This window comes from Tursiops truncatus, chromosome 15 (assembly GCF_011762595.2).
Source record: "Tursiops truncatus isolate mTurTru1 chromosome 15, mTurTru1.mat.Y, whole genome shotgun sequence".
In the NCBI taxonomy this organism is placed as follows: Eukaryota; Metazoa; Chordata; class Mammalia; order Artiodactyla; family Delphinidae; genus Tursiops; species Tursiops truncatus.
The window spans coordinates 42,996,860-43,010,261 of NC_047048.1; positions in this window are offsets into that span (position 1 = coordinate 42,996,860).

The following is a 13,402-nucleotide window of genomic DNA, read 5'->3' on the forward strand; positions in this document are numbered from 1 at the left end:
CAATTAACCACTGGAAAAAAAATATTTGTAATTTTTCCAGATCTTCTTCCTCTCAGCAGAAATCTAGGATGTGTTTTTCTAGTTCCCTTTCCTTGAAACGTGTGTGTTTTGAAGGAAACGTAGCCCATATGTTGCTTATTCGTGTTTCACACAAAATGCTCTTAGGGAATATTTACTCAAGGTCCAAAACATCTTCCATTTGTTTATGTTTTTAAAGAAATCTTCTGAACTTAAAAACAGGAAGTCCTTGCTGGCGGAGTACATGAACGTAAACTCTATGGGTTTTGTTGGTCTGGGATTAGGGTCCACGATGGGTCAGAAGAGCTCTCAAACCAGAGGAGCTGTGTTGGCCCCGGGGCCTGGTGCAGAAGCCCAGAGCTGACGAGCAGAGACCAGCTCCACGAACCAGCGGCCAGGCTTGTGGATGGCAGTTCCCAGGGGAGGGCGAGGAAGGGCCAGGCCTTGTGAAAAATCAGCTCTGACCCACAGCCCCAAAAGGCTTTGGCCCCAAATGCCCGTCATCCTCCCCCGGCCTTGAGTGGGAAGGGACAGGGCATCTTGGACCCAGCTCTGGCAAGTAGGGCAATGTTTCGTTGCAGAAAGAGTTAGAAAACTCTGCCTTGGTGGAGGTGCCCCTCCCACTGCCAAAGGGAAGAGGAGCCAGGCAGCTGACGGAAGGAGGTGAGATGGAAGCCGGGGACTAGTGGACAGGGCATGGGGCGGGGCCGCCCTGCCGTTCTCCACCCTGTGGTCTCAGTCCTACCACCTCTAAGATGGGAATAAATGCACCCACCTAACAAACTCACACGCATCAGAAACACACATCTACGGTTCCCAGCACGTACCTGGTGACCCATCAGCAGACAGCACAGCAGAGTCTGGTGGGAGGATCTGCCCTGTCGGTGTGACAGTGCTGGTCACACCTGCCCTGACCAGTGTGCCAGGAAGGTTTGGGGCCAGTTTCCAGAGGACACCTGTGCAGGCGCTGGCTCAGGCTGAAGCTCCTTCCCATCAGCATTAAGCCTAGATCTGGGGTCCCCAGTGTGGACCGCGTGACCCTAAGAGTGTGCGAGGCAGTCCAGCGAGACCTGGAAAGGACACCAGGGCTTTCTTTACATTAATGTCACCGGAGTGTGAGAAAGAGCACCTCCCAGTACTTAGTGTAAGGACTGATGTTGTGGACAAGTACCGTCACAAACGTCCACATCCATTGGGAAGCCTGGGCAGCCTCAGTGGGGAGAGGCTGGCCTGCGGCCTCTGCCCGATGTGGTGGTTTTCACGTGCCTGGATACAGACACGGGAGGATCTCGGCAGTACGTCGACATGAGACGAGGGTGACCTTGTAAAGCTTTACGCCCCTCGGCTGGCGTGGATCTGTGCGCTCGGACAAGCAATTCTAGAGACCAGGTGGGCAATTCTCTTTTACAAAAAGGTGGACACTTCTTTAGCTGCACTGTCCTCTGTGGACAAAGGCTAGTCACTGAGAGCAGCCTGGCAAAGTTTCTGAAAAAATAAACCCACTGACGCCGTCTTTTCAAGGAAAACGTGGTGTTTTCACAGAGGAGGAAAAAGGGACTGCTTTCCACAGAAACTCGTCCCACGGAGAGATTGAAAAATGTACAATGTTTTCCATCCTCATGCCATTTTGTTACCAGAAACGTATAAACACGTTGCTTATAAAAACCGCCCTATCTGTACACCGAGAAAACTTGCAAACATAATGTGGCGTCTGTGTCTTCAGCCAGAACAGCCAGGACGGGGTTCTGTAGAACCAGGTCCCAAAGTGCCCTAAACCCAGAAGCTTGAATCACTGCTTCAGAAAGTGTGGTCAGGATTTATACAACTAATAGTGCATGTTCAGTCATTCAATCCTATTAATGTTTCCAATACCATTTAGTTAAAAAAAAAAAGAGAGAGAGATTGTGTCCACCATAAAAAATAATACCCATTATTTTAAATGTTGTTTATTTCGTCTTTGTTCTATTATCTTTTTATTTTGACGGATATTCTATTACCCAGATAATATACTACTTCAGTGTCATGGGTATAGAACATGTGTGTGTACACATATACACACGTAATGTGTTAGTATTTGGGGGATGAGTTTTTAGATTTGGGGGGATCGCCCTGGTCCAGATGGTCCCACTGAGTAGAGACCCTACAGAGGTGGGTGATACCAGCCCCAGCCCCAAACCCGACGAAGCCCACCTCTGCCCACCAGCCTTCACCTCACCTGAGAGCTGGCCTTTCTGTTCCTTGTCTGCGCCTGCCTGGCCCCAAAACACTCGGAGTCTGTTTTTAGGCCAATGTAGAAACAGCACCCAAGTGAGATCCTCAGATATGAGCCAAAGCAAACTAGTGCCCGTCCCCAGAAACGTGGCCTGGGAGCGCGACTGCTCTGCATGTCTGCGGAGAAAGCACGCCCTGCTGTCGCCTCCCCTCTGTCTCCCCCACGCGCTCTCCTGGCTGGGATAGACATTCCGTGTGCGTGCACACAGGTGCACACGCACACCCGTGCACACACACACACGCATGCAACGCTTAGCAAGTCTGTTGGCCTCTGATGAGCAGATACTCTTCATAATAGTTTTAATTGCCCAGAGAATTGGCAATGGGATGACCGAGTCATAGAAGAAAAGCAAGAAAAAAAACTTGAAACCTGAAAGCTTAGACTCCAAATGGAGGGAAGAACGCTTTTAGACATCAGGGACAGCGAGAAGAAGATAAATACTTCTTGGATGAATAAAATAAAATCAAACGGAAACACAGGTGTACCCCCAGAGCCAGGCCCCAGCAGGCATGTGGTTCAGGCCAGCAAATGACGATCCAGGGAACAGGTGACGGGGAGCAGACGCCTGGCTTCCCGCCCTGCTGGGCACTGCTCTGCCAGCCCCACCAGCCCCAGAGGGCCCGGCCCATGAACACCCCCTCCTCCAGCCCCTCTCACTTCCCCACTTCCTGCTTCCTGGGACCCCCAGGTACACCCTCGGCCCCCATGTCCTGCCATGGCTCTGCTTTCAGGGACCAGATTAGACACAGGACATCTGTCCAGCAGGCACGGCCTCCCGCCAGTGGCACCTGCCGTGTGGTCTGAACGACATGTGCATTTCTCATTGTTCAGAAAAAAAAATCATGCTACCTGTGGCTTCACGGTCACTGGCTCTGCATCTCCTGGGAGCGTGTGTGCCAACACTGGGGGACCAGGGTTGCCTCCATGCCACCAGCTCCAGAATGTGCTGGGCGGAAGACTGGTCTGGCCTCGGCAGGAAACGGTCCACCTTGTCCGACAGACGAGCTTCCTGAACCGGCCCCACAGCCCCCGGGCACCCGCCATGTTTTCCACCCAGGCCAGCTGCTGGCACAGAGCCACTCTCCAATCCTGTGAACTACCTCTGACCAGTCCACCCCAGAGGGAGGAGGCCAGGTGGACGTGCTCTAAGATTCCCGAGCCCCGGGCACCAGCGTGTTCGGAGCCTGGACCCCCTGGGTTTGTTCGGTCCACAGCCCAGACACCCTTCACGGCCCTCCCTCCCCATTGGTCACCTTCGTCCTTGTGCTGAATCGAAAGGAGGTCTCAGTTGTCATCCCGCGGACCCCGTCCTCGTCCCCCCTCTGCTGTCCTTTCCCACCTCTCCCTCCGTGACTTGCAACAAGGCCATGAGTCGGCGTCTGTGTCTGCAGATTCTAACTGCAGAATCTCCACCAGAGCTTCCCCGGAGCCCCCCACTCCACGCCCTCCCTCACACTCCATGCCAAGGCCTCTCCCTGGTCCCCCCAGCCCCCTTTGTGCCAGCGCCCAATCCGCCCATTCCTCCTAAAACAGTGACCCGACAGGCTGTTGGCAGGGCCCACACCCTTGTTCTCATAGCACTTTGCTCCTGATGCAAGTAGAGAATTCCCCAGATAGCATGAAGGGATTCTGGGTCCAAGCCTAACATAGACTCCCAAGCCTTCCCTGAGGGAGCAAGGGCAGCCTGGGGGTCCTGGAGGCCTTTGAGAGGGTCGCTTTCCCAGCAGTTATCCACAAGTATGCCTAGCCAAAGGGGAAAGATGGAGGCCCAGCTGGGAGGAAGACGTGGCTATAAACTTGAGACCGGCTTGTTTGTCAGAAGTAAATGAGAGAGAAGTTCGCCAGCCAGGTGGCCAGGGAGGTCTGTGGGGTGGGCACCTGGAATTGTGCAGAGGGGTGCCAGGTCCCTCGGGAAACTTGGCCGAAGCCCTTACGTGGAAAGCCCTGCACATGGTCAAGCCGGGCAGCTCTTGCAGGAGTTGCCCTGGCCGGGGCAACAGCGATTTCCATGAGGGCACAGAGAATGTCTCACTTCCCACCCCAGGACATGGTGTGTAAGTGCTTGTTAATTAATCAATTCACAAGTAAATGAATGACTTCAAGATGGTCATTTAGGTAATTTAAAAAAAAGTGTCTTGTAAAACGCTTTCATCAGAATGTCTGGGAAACATTACTTTTTGGTGCCTCTCGGTGCACCCCCTTCCCACCCAGGTCAGTACCATCCCTTTCCTCTCTTTCTCACTGTAAAGCATCTACAAGAGTATGAGAATGTACATGTACCCGTTAGCTTTTGCCGCATAACAAACTGCCCCAAAGTTTGGAGGCTGTATAAGCTCCCTATTGCTGCCGTAACAAATGACCAGAGATTTAATGGTTAAAATATCACAAATTTATTCTCTTTCAATTCTGGAAGTCAGAAGTCCAAGATGAGTTGTTATGGGGTTAACATCCAGGCATCACCTGGGGCTGGTTCCTTCTGGGGGCTCCGGGCACAATGCATTCCTCACCTCTTCCAGATTCTACAAGTGCCTGACGTTCCTCGCTGTGGCTGCATCCCTCCAGTTTCCATGTCTGTTGTCATTGTTATCACATCTCCTCCTCTCTGTCTGACCTTCCTCTATCCCTCTTAAAACGGCCCTTCTGATTACATCATGTTCACCTCGATGATCCAGCATGATCTCCCATCTCAAGATCCTTCTCCTTTTGTGGAAGGTAATGTATTCGCAGGTTCCAGGGATTAGGAGGTGGACATCTTTTTTTTGGCCCGGGGTTGGTGGGGGGTGGTGGTGAGGTACATGATTCAGAGCCCACAGTGGCTCAGAACAACAGGGTGTGCTCTTCTCACCATCTGGCCAAGTTCACCGGGGCAGTTATCTGATCCCAGCTGGGCCCCCTCCTGTCTGGGTGAGCCGCTGGCTCAGCTAGGGGCTGGCTGGCCCAGAGGGCCTGAGCCTGGACAGCTCATCTCTGCCATAATAGCCTCTCACCCTCCAGAAGGCCAGGGTGGACCTGTTTACATGGCTGGTCAGCATTCAGACAGGGAGTGCGGGAACATGGGAGGCCTCTGGGGGCCTCATCTCAGAACCGGTCCAGCATCACTTCTGCCTGTTCTATCGGCCAAAGCAAGTCAATTCAGCTTCAAGAGGAAACAAGTGAACTGCAAAGTCAAATTGCAGAGCTCTAGATACAGGACGGATGCAGGGCTTCAACCCTTTCTGCAGCAGTAGATGTCTAACCGCTGCGGAATCTGTAATTCCCTGCGTACTCATCAAGCACCTACCCTGGGCTCTGCTCACACACAGGCAGGCAGCACCACCCTGGTACCAAACTACCAAACACTCCGTGAGAACTCTCCACTTCTAACTATCACGTGCTCTGAGTGCATTGCACACCCACACCCCCGCCCACTCAGGCGCGCCCACCTGCCTGCCCTCCCCAGTCCTTCCTCGCAACCAAACCCAGCCCCCATCGAGGCCAGAGCTATGCCAACATCAAGAAGTCCTGTCACGTCCCCGGGGACATCAGCCACCCCCACGGCACCTCATAGCCACAGGTCAGCCTTCCCTCCAAGTCCAAGGAGCCCAGCAGGTGTCAGGCAGCTCGGGACCCCACTCCGCACAACTGCAGGTGGACGTGCTGTCTGCAACAGCACCACCGTGTGGCAGGAGGGGAAGGGCAGCGCGGTACAGGCCGGTGCCGGCCTTGGCCCCCGGGGGAGGAAGGAACTCTGTCACTCCCCCACTTGTCTCTAAGGCCTTCCCGCCTTTAAGACATTAAGGCAAATAGGACAAGACGGAGGTCGTGATTGAAAGATAAGTGGCAGGACCCTACTTGCTCCCCGTGTGCTGCAGCAGGTCCTCTGGCTGTAGTCTTCTCCACAGCACACTTCTTTTTTGTAATTTTTACTTTGAAATAATTTCAAACTTAAAAAAAAGTTTCAAGAGTAGTACAAGGAACTCCTCTTCACCTTTCACCCAGATTCACCGGTTAATTATATATTGCCCCATTTCCTTAATCATTCTCTCTCTGATACATATAGGGATATATATATATATGAATTTATATTTTTTCTGAGTTTGAGAGTTATTAGGAGAAACTGTCCTCTAATTTACTGCTAATTTCAGTGTGTAGTTCCTAAAAACAAGGACAATTTCTTACGTACCTATAAAGTTACTATCAAAAGCAGAAAAGTTTTCATTGATGCAATTCTATTACCTAAAGCATAATCAATATTTAATTTCCATCAATTGTCCCTATAATACCCTTGAGAGCAATATTTTTTCCAGTCAACTTTTTAAAATCCTTAATGACTAAATACGTAAATTCAGTTAAGAGAATGTGAAATGCAGTTGACTAACAAGTCAAACTCATCCACACCTTTCACCCAGCAGCTCAGGTAGCAGAGACCTTGCCGTGTGATATGGTCAGGGATAATGCCAGGTGATTGACCTGCAGGTAAGTCCCACGGAGAAAGACTGTGAACCATTATTTCGGTGTTAAACCTTTCTGCAAGCCTGAAATACCCACCCCCCAAGGGTCTCCCAGGCAGAGGAGGATTCCAGGTAAACTTATGAGAGACACTGTTCCAGATAAACTATACCAGGTAGTGGGGACTACGGGGCCTGAACAAATAGAACTGAGGATGCAGGACAATGGAGAGAAAGCAGAGACGGGGGTGACAGTTGCCGGGCTGTGTTTCCAGGACACCTCGGGGGCTGGACCGCCGGCTTCCCACTCAGTCCAAATCTTACCATTTGCCTTACGATATGAAGTCATTGTTCAGAACAAAAAAGGGGATGAGAGGGTAGGGTCGTGTTTGGCCAGGATGGTGCTGGTACCTAGTCGTGACATTCCATCAATTATCCCGCTGATCATGGAAGAATTCAGAAGGCATCTTAGGTGAGTTCTTCCAGAAGCTGATTCTGGATTAAGGAGTTTATTTGGAAGGTGAGCCCAGGAACTCAGGTAGGGGACTGAGAAATTGATCCAAAGAAGGGAAGGCAGCAAATAAAAGTGGCCCATCAAGCAAGATATCATGTGGGCAACTGCAGTGCAGCCTTTGTGGGGAGACAGTGTAGAGCACGCCCTGCAACGGCCCTGAGACGAGAGAGCTGGGGTATTAACACACCCACCCCTTCCTGCAGCCCTGGGTCGAAAGCCCTCCCGGGCTTTTAATTCCCTGGCACTTCCAGCCTGCCATGGGCAACAAAGCTGCATCAGGTGACCAGAGAAAGTCCTCAGACAAAGAAATGTCCAGACAGGCAGCTGGAGACGATGTGCCCTGACAAGTTAATGGTGACGAGATTTGGCCACAGCAGCAACAGACTCTGTCACAGTGACATTACCACAGGTGACCCGATGCACCATTAAGTCACGAAGTGTAATTAAGTCCCAGCACAGACACTAAGTTGCTAATAATGTGTCAAGTAGAAAAGTACATGAAAAGTTAGGGAAATGAAAAGACAGCACCACCAACATTTATCAGAGAGAGTTCCCTGCAGGAGGTGGGTTCAAAACTGGTATTTTAGAGGGAGTTGGAACTGTCCACCCTGCTCATCAGCGGGTCTCCCGTGTTCTCTGTTAGCCTGGTCAGTCCAGGGTCCCTGAGCCAGTTAGAGAGCTCCGTGGGTTGGAATGCCAGGGGAGCCAGACTTTGCCAACGGGGTCAGTGTGGACACAGAGCAGGATGTGGTGCTTCTGAGCTTGTGGGGCAGTGCTGCCTCCCCCAGCGTCCTCTACACGTGCCCATAAGGCTGACGTCAGAAGGTTTCTTCAAGACGTTGAGCGAAAGATGGCCACCTTGTAAAGTTGCTAAAGCCCTGCCAGCCGGATCCCTGGGGAGCAGCCCACAGACAACGTCCAAGGGGTGGCTGCCGGTCTGTGGCCCACCGAGAGAATGCCTGCCCTCCCCGAGGCAGAAAGAGCGTGGCCGAGACCTAAGATTCCCATCCACACGCTGGGAAGGAAATGACGAGCTCTCCACCATCTTTGCTGTTACTAGTCTTACTATTATTATGATGACCATGACTATGTATGTGGCATGTGTTCCATGCTGCCTGTTGGTTCCTTTTCTTCTCAAAATGTCATCTCATTTATTCCTTAAGACAAATTCTTTGGGTGGGTCCTATTGATACCCAACTCAACCAATGCAGAAACTACAGCTTCGGGAACATGGGTTCCCCACTTACAGACGCACAGCTGTGACGATTCCAGAATTCCAACCCATCACCAATCACCCATCGCTGTCTGCCTATGAAATCATCCTCTCATTATGCCATCCTGCCTCCCCCATACCTTATGTGCTCCCCCCCAGGAACGTACATGCTCCCCACCTGAAACACTGCCTGGAACCAGGAAGAAAATTCACCCCCTTCATTTTTCCAGATAAATGTGGGTCAGTTAAGTGATCCTCAGGATAAATTCTGCCAGGAGCCAATAAGTAGTCCTGGGAGTGTTTCCTTCAGATCTCTGCTCCCCTCTGGGGAAGCCCATTGTCCAAGGTGACTCAGAGGACATTAGCACAACTTGTGAGGAACCACGTTCTTGCCTCAGGTCGCTTCGGGCAAAAGCCAAGTCCCACTTCAATCCATTTTCTTCTAACAACAAACCTATTTATCCCCTAAACCAGGGATGTTTATTGTGTAGAAAGAGTCCATGGGGGTGAAACCAGGAGCTATGGTACTGCCGCATCAAGCCTTAATGCACCTGCTTCTGTGGTCAGCCTTGGCCAGGGGGCCAGGAACCTGCACCCGCACAGCCCACACTCAGAGCTGCTGGAAGGATGCAGTCTTATATTTAAGCCCGCTGTGACTGACCTACCTTCCCGTCCTTACCCTCCCTCTCGTTGTTTCCCTATTTTAATGTCTCACCTAGGATCTCCAAGCATCTGTACAGATGATAATGTGATCATTCCTGTATTTTTTTTTTTTTTCCGGTACGCAGGCCTCTCACTGCTGTGACCTCTCCCGCTGCGGAGCACAGGCTCCAGACGCGCAGGCTCAGCGGCCATGGCTCACGGGCCCAGCCGCTCCGCAGCATGTGGGATCTTCCCGGACCGGGTCACGAACCCGTGTCCCCTGCATCGGCAGACGGACTCTCAACCACTGCACCACCAGGGAAGCCCCATTCCTGTATTTTTAAAAACACTGTTTGCAGCAAGTAAAAACTAAAATGACCTAAATATCCACCAGTTTCAAAATAGATCAACTGCGATATATTCGTACAGTGGCCCTCTAGACAGTGGTTAAAGTCAACGTGTTAGTTGTGTATTTTCAACGAGATTAAATCTTTAAAACCAAATGGTGCTGAGGAGAGAATGTGGAGTTATTGTTTGATGGGGACAGAGTTTTGGGGAAGATGAAAAAGGTCTGGGGATGGACGGTGGAGATGGTCGCACAGCAACGTGAATGTGCTTAATGCCAGAGAACTGCACTCTTAGAAACGCAAAAATGCCTAAATGGTACGTTCTGTATATTTTACCACAGCGAAAAAGCACAAATCGTCATTTGTAAATAGTTTGAGGTACTTTTCTGTATGTTTGAAATACTTCATAGCAAATAAGTACATAAATAAACAAATAGAAGTGAGCATAAAAACAGCACTACTGACCCAACTTCACCTTGAAAAGATCCTTTAGGTCAACAAGCATCTTCTAAAGCACATGGGGATGTTTCAGCATTCACGTTCATGTGCATTAGCGCCCCACCCCCGGCTCTTTCCACCAACCTGGTAGGAAGTGGATCACATGAGTTGGGTCCGTGGGTCACGGCTCAGAGGCAGAAGGTCGGGTTGACCTGGTGTCCGAAGGGAGCATGAGGGTGGATTGGGGGGACTGGAGCCCCCATGCCTGACGCTCCTGGGCCTGGCCAATCCTAGGGGGTGTCCTCATCAGAGCTGGAGGACTCCGGACTCCATCCACGGCCCAGGCTCTTGCCATTCAGGGCCACTCGGTCACCCATTCAGCTCACTGACCACCGTAGGACCGCGGGATTTTTCTTGACTCTGAGGTTTTTGTGAAAGTAATGAGAAAAATGCCTAAAATTGGACCCATGATGAACTCAAGATGCACATGGCCAACCCGCTTGTTGGAAAGACCTCCCTGAGTTAAGTTTTTCCCAAATGGTCCCGGGAGCTGTGGGTGAACATTCCCAGAGGCTGGGACAGCAGGGAGGCATTGTCACTGCTGTTGGGCCACCAGACCTGGGATCTCTGACCACGAGCTGCCCACGTCACTCCAGGTGCCTTGTCCCCGCATCCCCAAGCTTCTCTTGGGCGACGTCCACCCTTGGCTTCCAGACCGGCTATCACGGCAGTAAAAAGGAACGACCAATTAGGTCAGGAGGTCCCTGCTGGTGAAGCAGGCACAGAAGGTGGCCGCGCCCTTGCTGACCCTCGGGCTGACCTGGCTTCCTTGCCGGGCAGTCCTGTCGGCCACGGTCGCCTTCTGCAAGGAGCGGCCTTAAGTGGTCAGCCTTCAAGAGCCATTCAGTCTCTGTCACGCTGGTCACCAGCAGTCGAGGCGTGAACACAGACACAGGCAAACACGAGCAGGTGGGCATCTGTGTGCCAAGCGAACGGGGTTTCTGGGCACCGGACTCTGAATTTTCCCATGTCATGCAATGCTGATATCCTCTTGGTTTTTTTCCCAACCACCTAAAAATGTAAAAACTGGGAATTCCCTGGCAGTCCAGTAGTTAGGACTCCGCGCTTCCACTGCCGGGGGTCAAGTACAATCTCTGGCCAGGGAACTAAGATCCCACAAGCTGCATGACATGGCCAAAAAAAAAAAAAAAAAAACAACTAAAAATGTAAAAACTGTAATCAAGCAGGACCCTGTGGGACCTTCCCCGGGACAGCTCCCGCCCCCATGTCTTCTGCCTGCCTCTCATTTGTAGGAAAACTGAAGTCTCCCAGGCCTCCCCTGAGTCATAGAAGAGCAGGCCCAAGCAGTTCATAATCAGGACGATAGAATCACAGGACTCCCAGTTCCTCCCTGAAGGACACAGATAACAGTATCGAGACACATTCCTAAACTGTTTTGCAGATACTATAACCGCCACCAGAGGAAAAAGCTAACTTCATGATGACCAGACTGCAGCCATGACACCAGCTGCCCCATCCCGTGCAGCCCTGAGTTTGTGACCGGCATAATTCTGAGAAGTGGTCTCAAGGAAACGAGAAAAAACCTACCCTGGAACTGAAGATTAACTGGGCTGAAAACAATCAAGATGACACTGACCAGACCACCACACGACCAAGGTGACGATCAAGATGATTGCAGAGCTTGGCGTGCTGTTTTGCACGTAGCCCCCGCCATATACCCCTGAAATGTCCCGGTTTTTCCCTATAAAACCCCTTTCCCTCTAACTGACGAAGGGGAGACAGTTTGGGGGATGCTAGTCCGCCATCTCCCCAGGTTTCCGGCTTCCTGGATAAAACATCCTTCTTTTTCTACCAGCCCTTGTCTCTAAAGCATTGACTTTTGAGCGACGAGCAGCCTGAGTTCGGTTTCGGGTCTGGCCAGTAACAAAACCCCTGGCTGTGCACAGCCAGGTGGAACCACATTTGTGCCAAGGGTCATAGGCTGCTGACCCCTGTTCTAAACGCCCAGAACGGTTCTTGGAGCTGACATCACGATATGCCTCCACGAGGGCTGTGAGTATGAGAGGACCAGCCCTGTAGGAGGAAGAGAAGGAAGAGAGGGAAAAGGTGCAGGCTCTCCCCATAGACACCACCCACCCCTCTGTGGTCAGGCTGGTCGTTCGCTGTCCACTCGGCTACAGCGGCTGAAGCTGAAGCATCAGTTCCAACAGCGAGGCCTCTCCTGGCTCCTGTGTGGGGCGCCTCACTGGTCCCCACAAAGGCTGAGGCCGCTGCTGTCATCCCATCGTTTGGAGGAGAAAACTGGGACACGGACGTCAGAAGGAAGCTGCCCAGGACCACACAGACAGCGGGGTGGGCTCAATGTCGGGCCTGGCCATCTGGTCTCAGCCTTGGTGCCCATTGGTCCCACATCCGGGGTTCTTGTTCAGAATGTGTTGGTGCCCCCTCCTTCACCCAGGGTCCCGAGGTCTGTCCTGTTTCTGCTCTTCTAAGTTCCGTACTCCTCCACCCCCTTCTCCACATCCACAGACCCAGTGAAGCCCTTGGAATCCATGCCCAGGCTGTACGGGACTGGAAACCACTGCTGTGGGCTGCTGTCCGAGCGACCACGTGCGCCTACATCCCTGTCCCCTGGTCCCCTTCAGGCTGGGTTGAGCTCCATCTGGGAGACGAGTAGGATGGATGGATGGGGGGCTTAGGGGCCTGGCTGGGGCAGCCATGGGATAGAGGGTGGGGCCGTGGTGCGGGCCCTGCAATGCCCCATTCACCACCTCGGCAGCTGCAGCCCCGGCTCTCACCTGCGATCGCCCCTGCCTTCCAGCCGAGCCTGTTTCTATTCCCATCCATGGAGTCTGAGAATTCCCAGTTCCCCACCTGGTCCCCAAGACTTGGATTCTTGGACTTTTAACTTTTGTCGCTTTGCCAGGAGTGAACTTGTATCTCGTTGTTTTAATTTGCATTGTGCCTCTACCCCCAGCCCAGTGACCTCATCAGCTGTTCTCCCTGCCCCAGGGCCTTTGCACCTGCCATTCCCCCAAGCCTAAGTGCTCGCCCCAGGTGTCCACATGGCGCCTCCCTCTCATCCCCGCCCTCCCCTCACACTTCACTTCTGCCCTTGTTCTTATGATAACTGACATGGGAACACAGGGTTTCCCTCCCTCTGGCACCAAGGAAGCCCTCCGGGGCACAGCTTGGCCTCACTTCCCCCTGTAGCGCTGCAATGCTTCTGTGAAAACAAAGCATAGTGCTCTCAGCCGCAGAGCTACAGGTGGAAGACGAGCCTCATGACCAAGAGACCATTAAGTTAAATTTATGTAGAATCAGGCCAGGCTGTACCAACAATGACGATAAACACAGGACACGGGCTCTCACTTGAGGATCAAAGAGAACGGCCAGAATGCATCTTTCTCTTAGAATGCACCTCCGTGGAAGTTGGAATTCTGATGTTTTTGAGTCTTTATTATGTTGAACTTGGCACTGACCATTTAGACTGTGTCATTGTTTACAGCT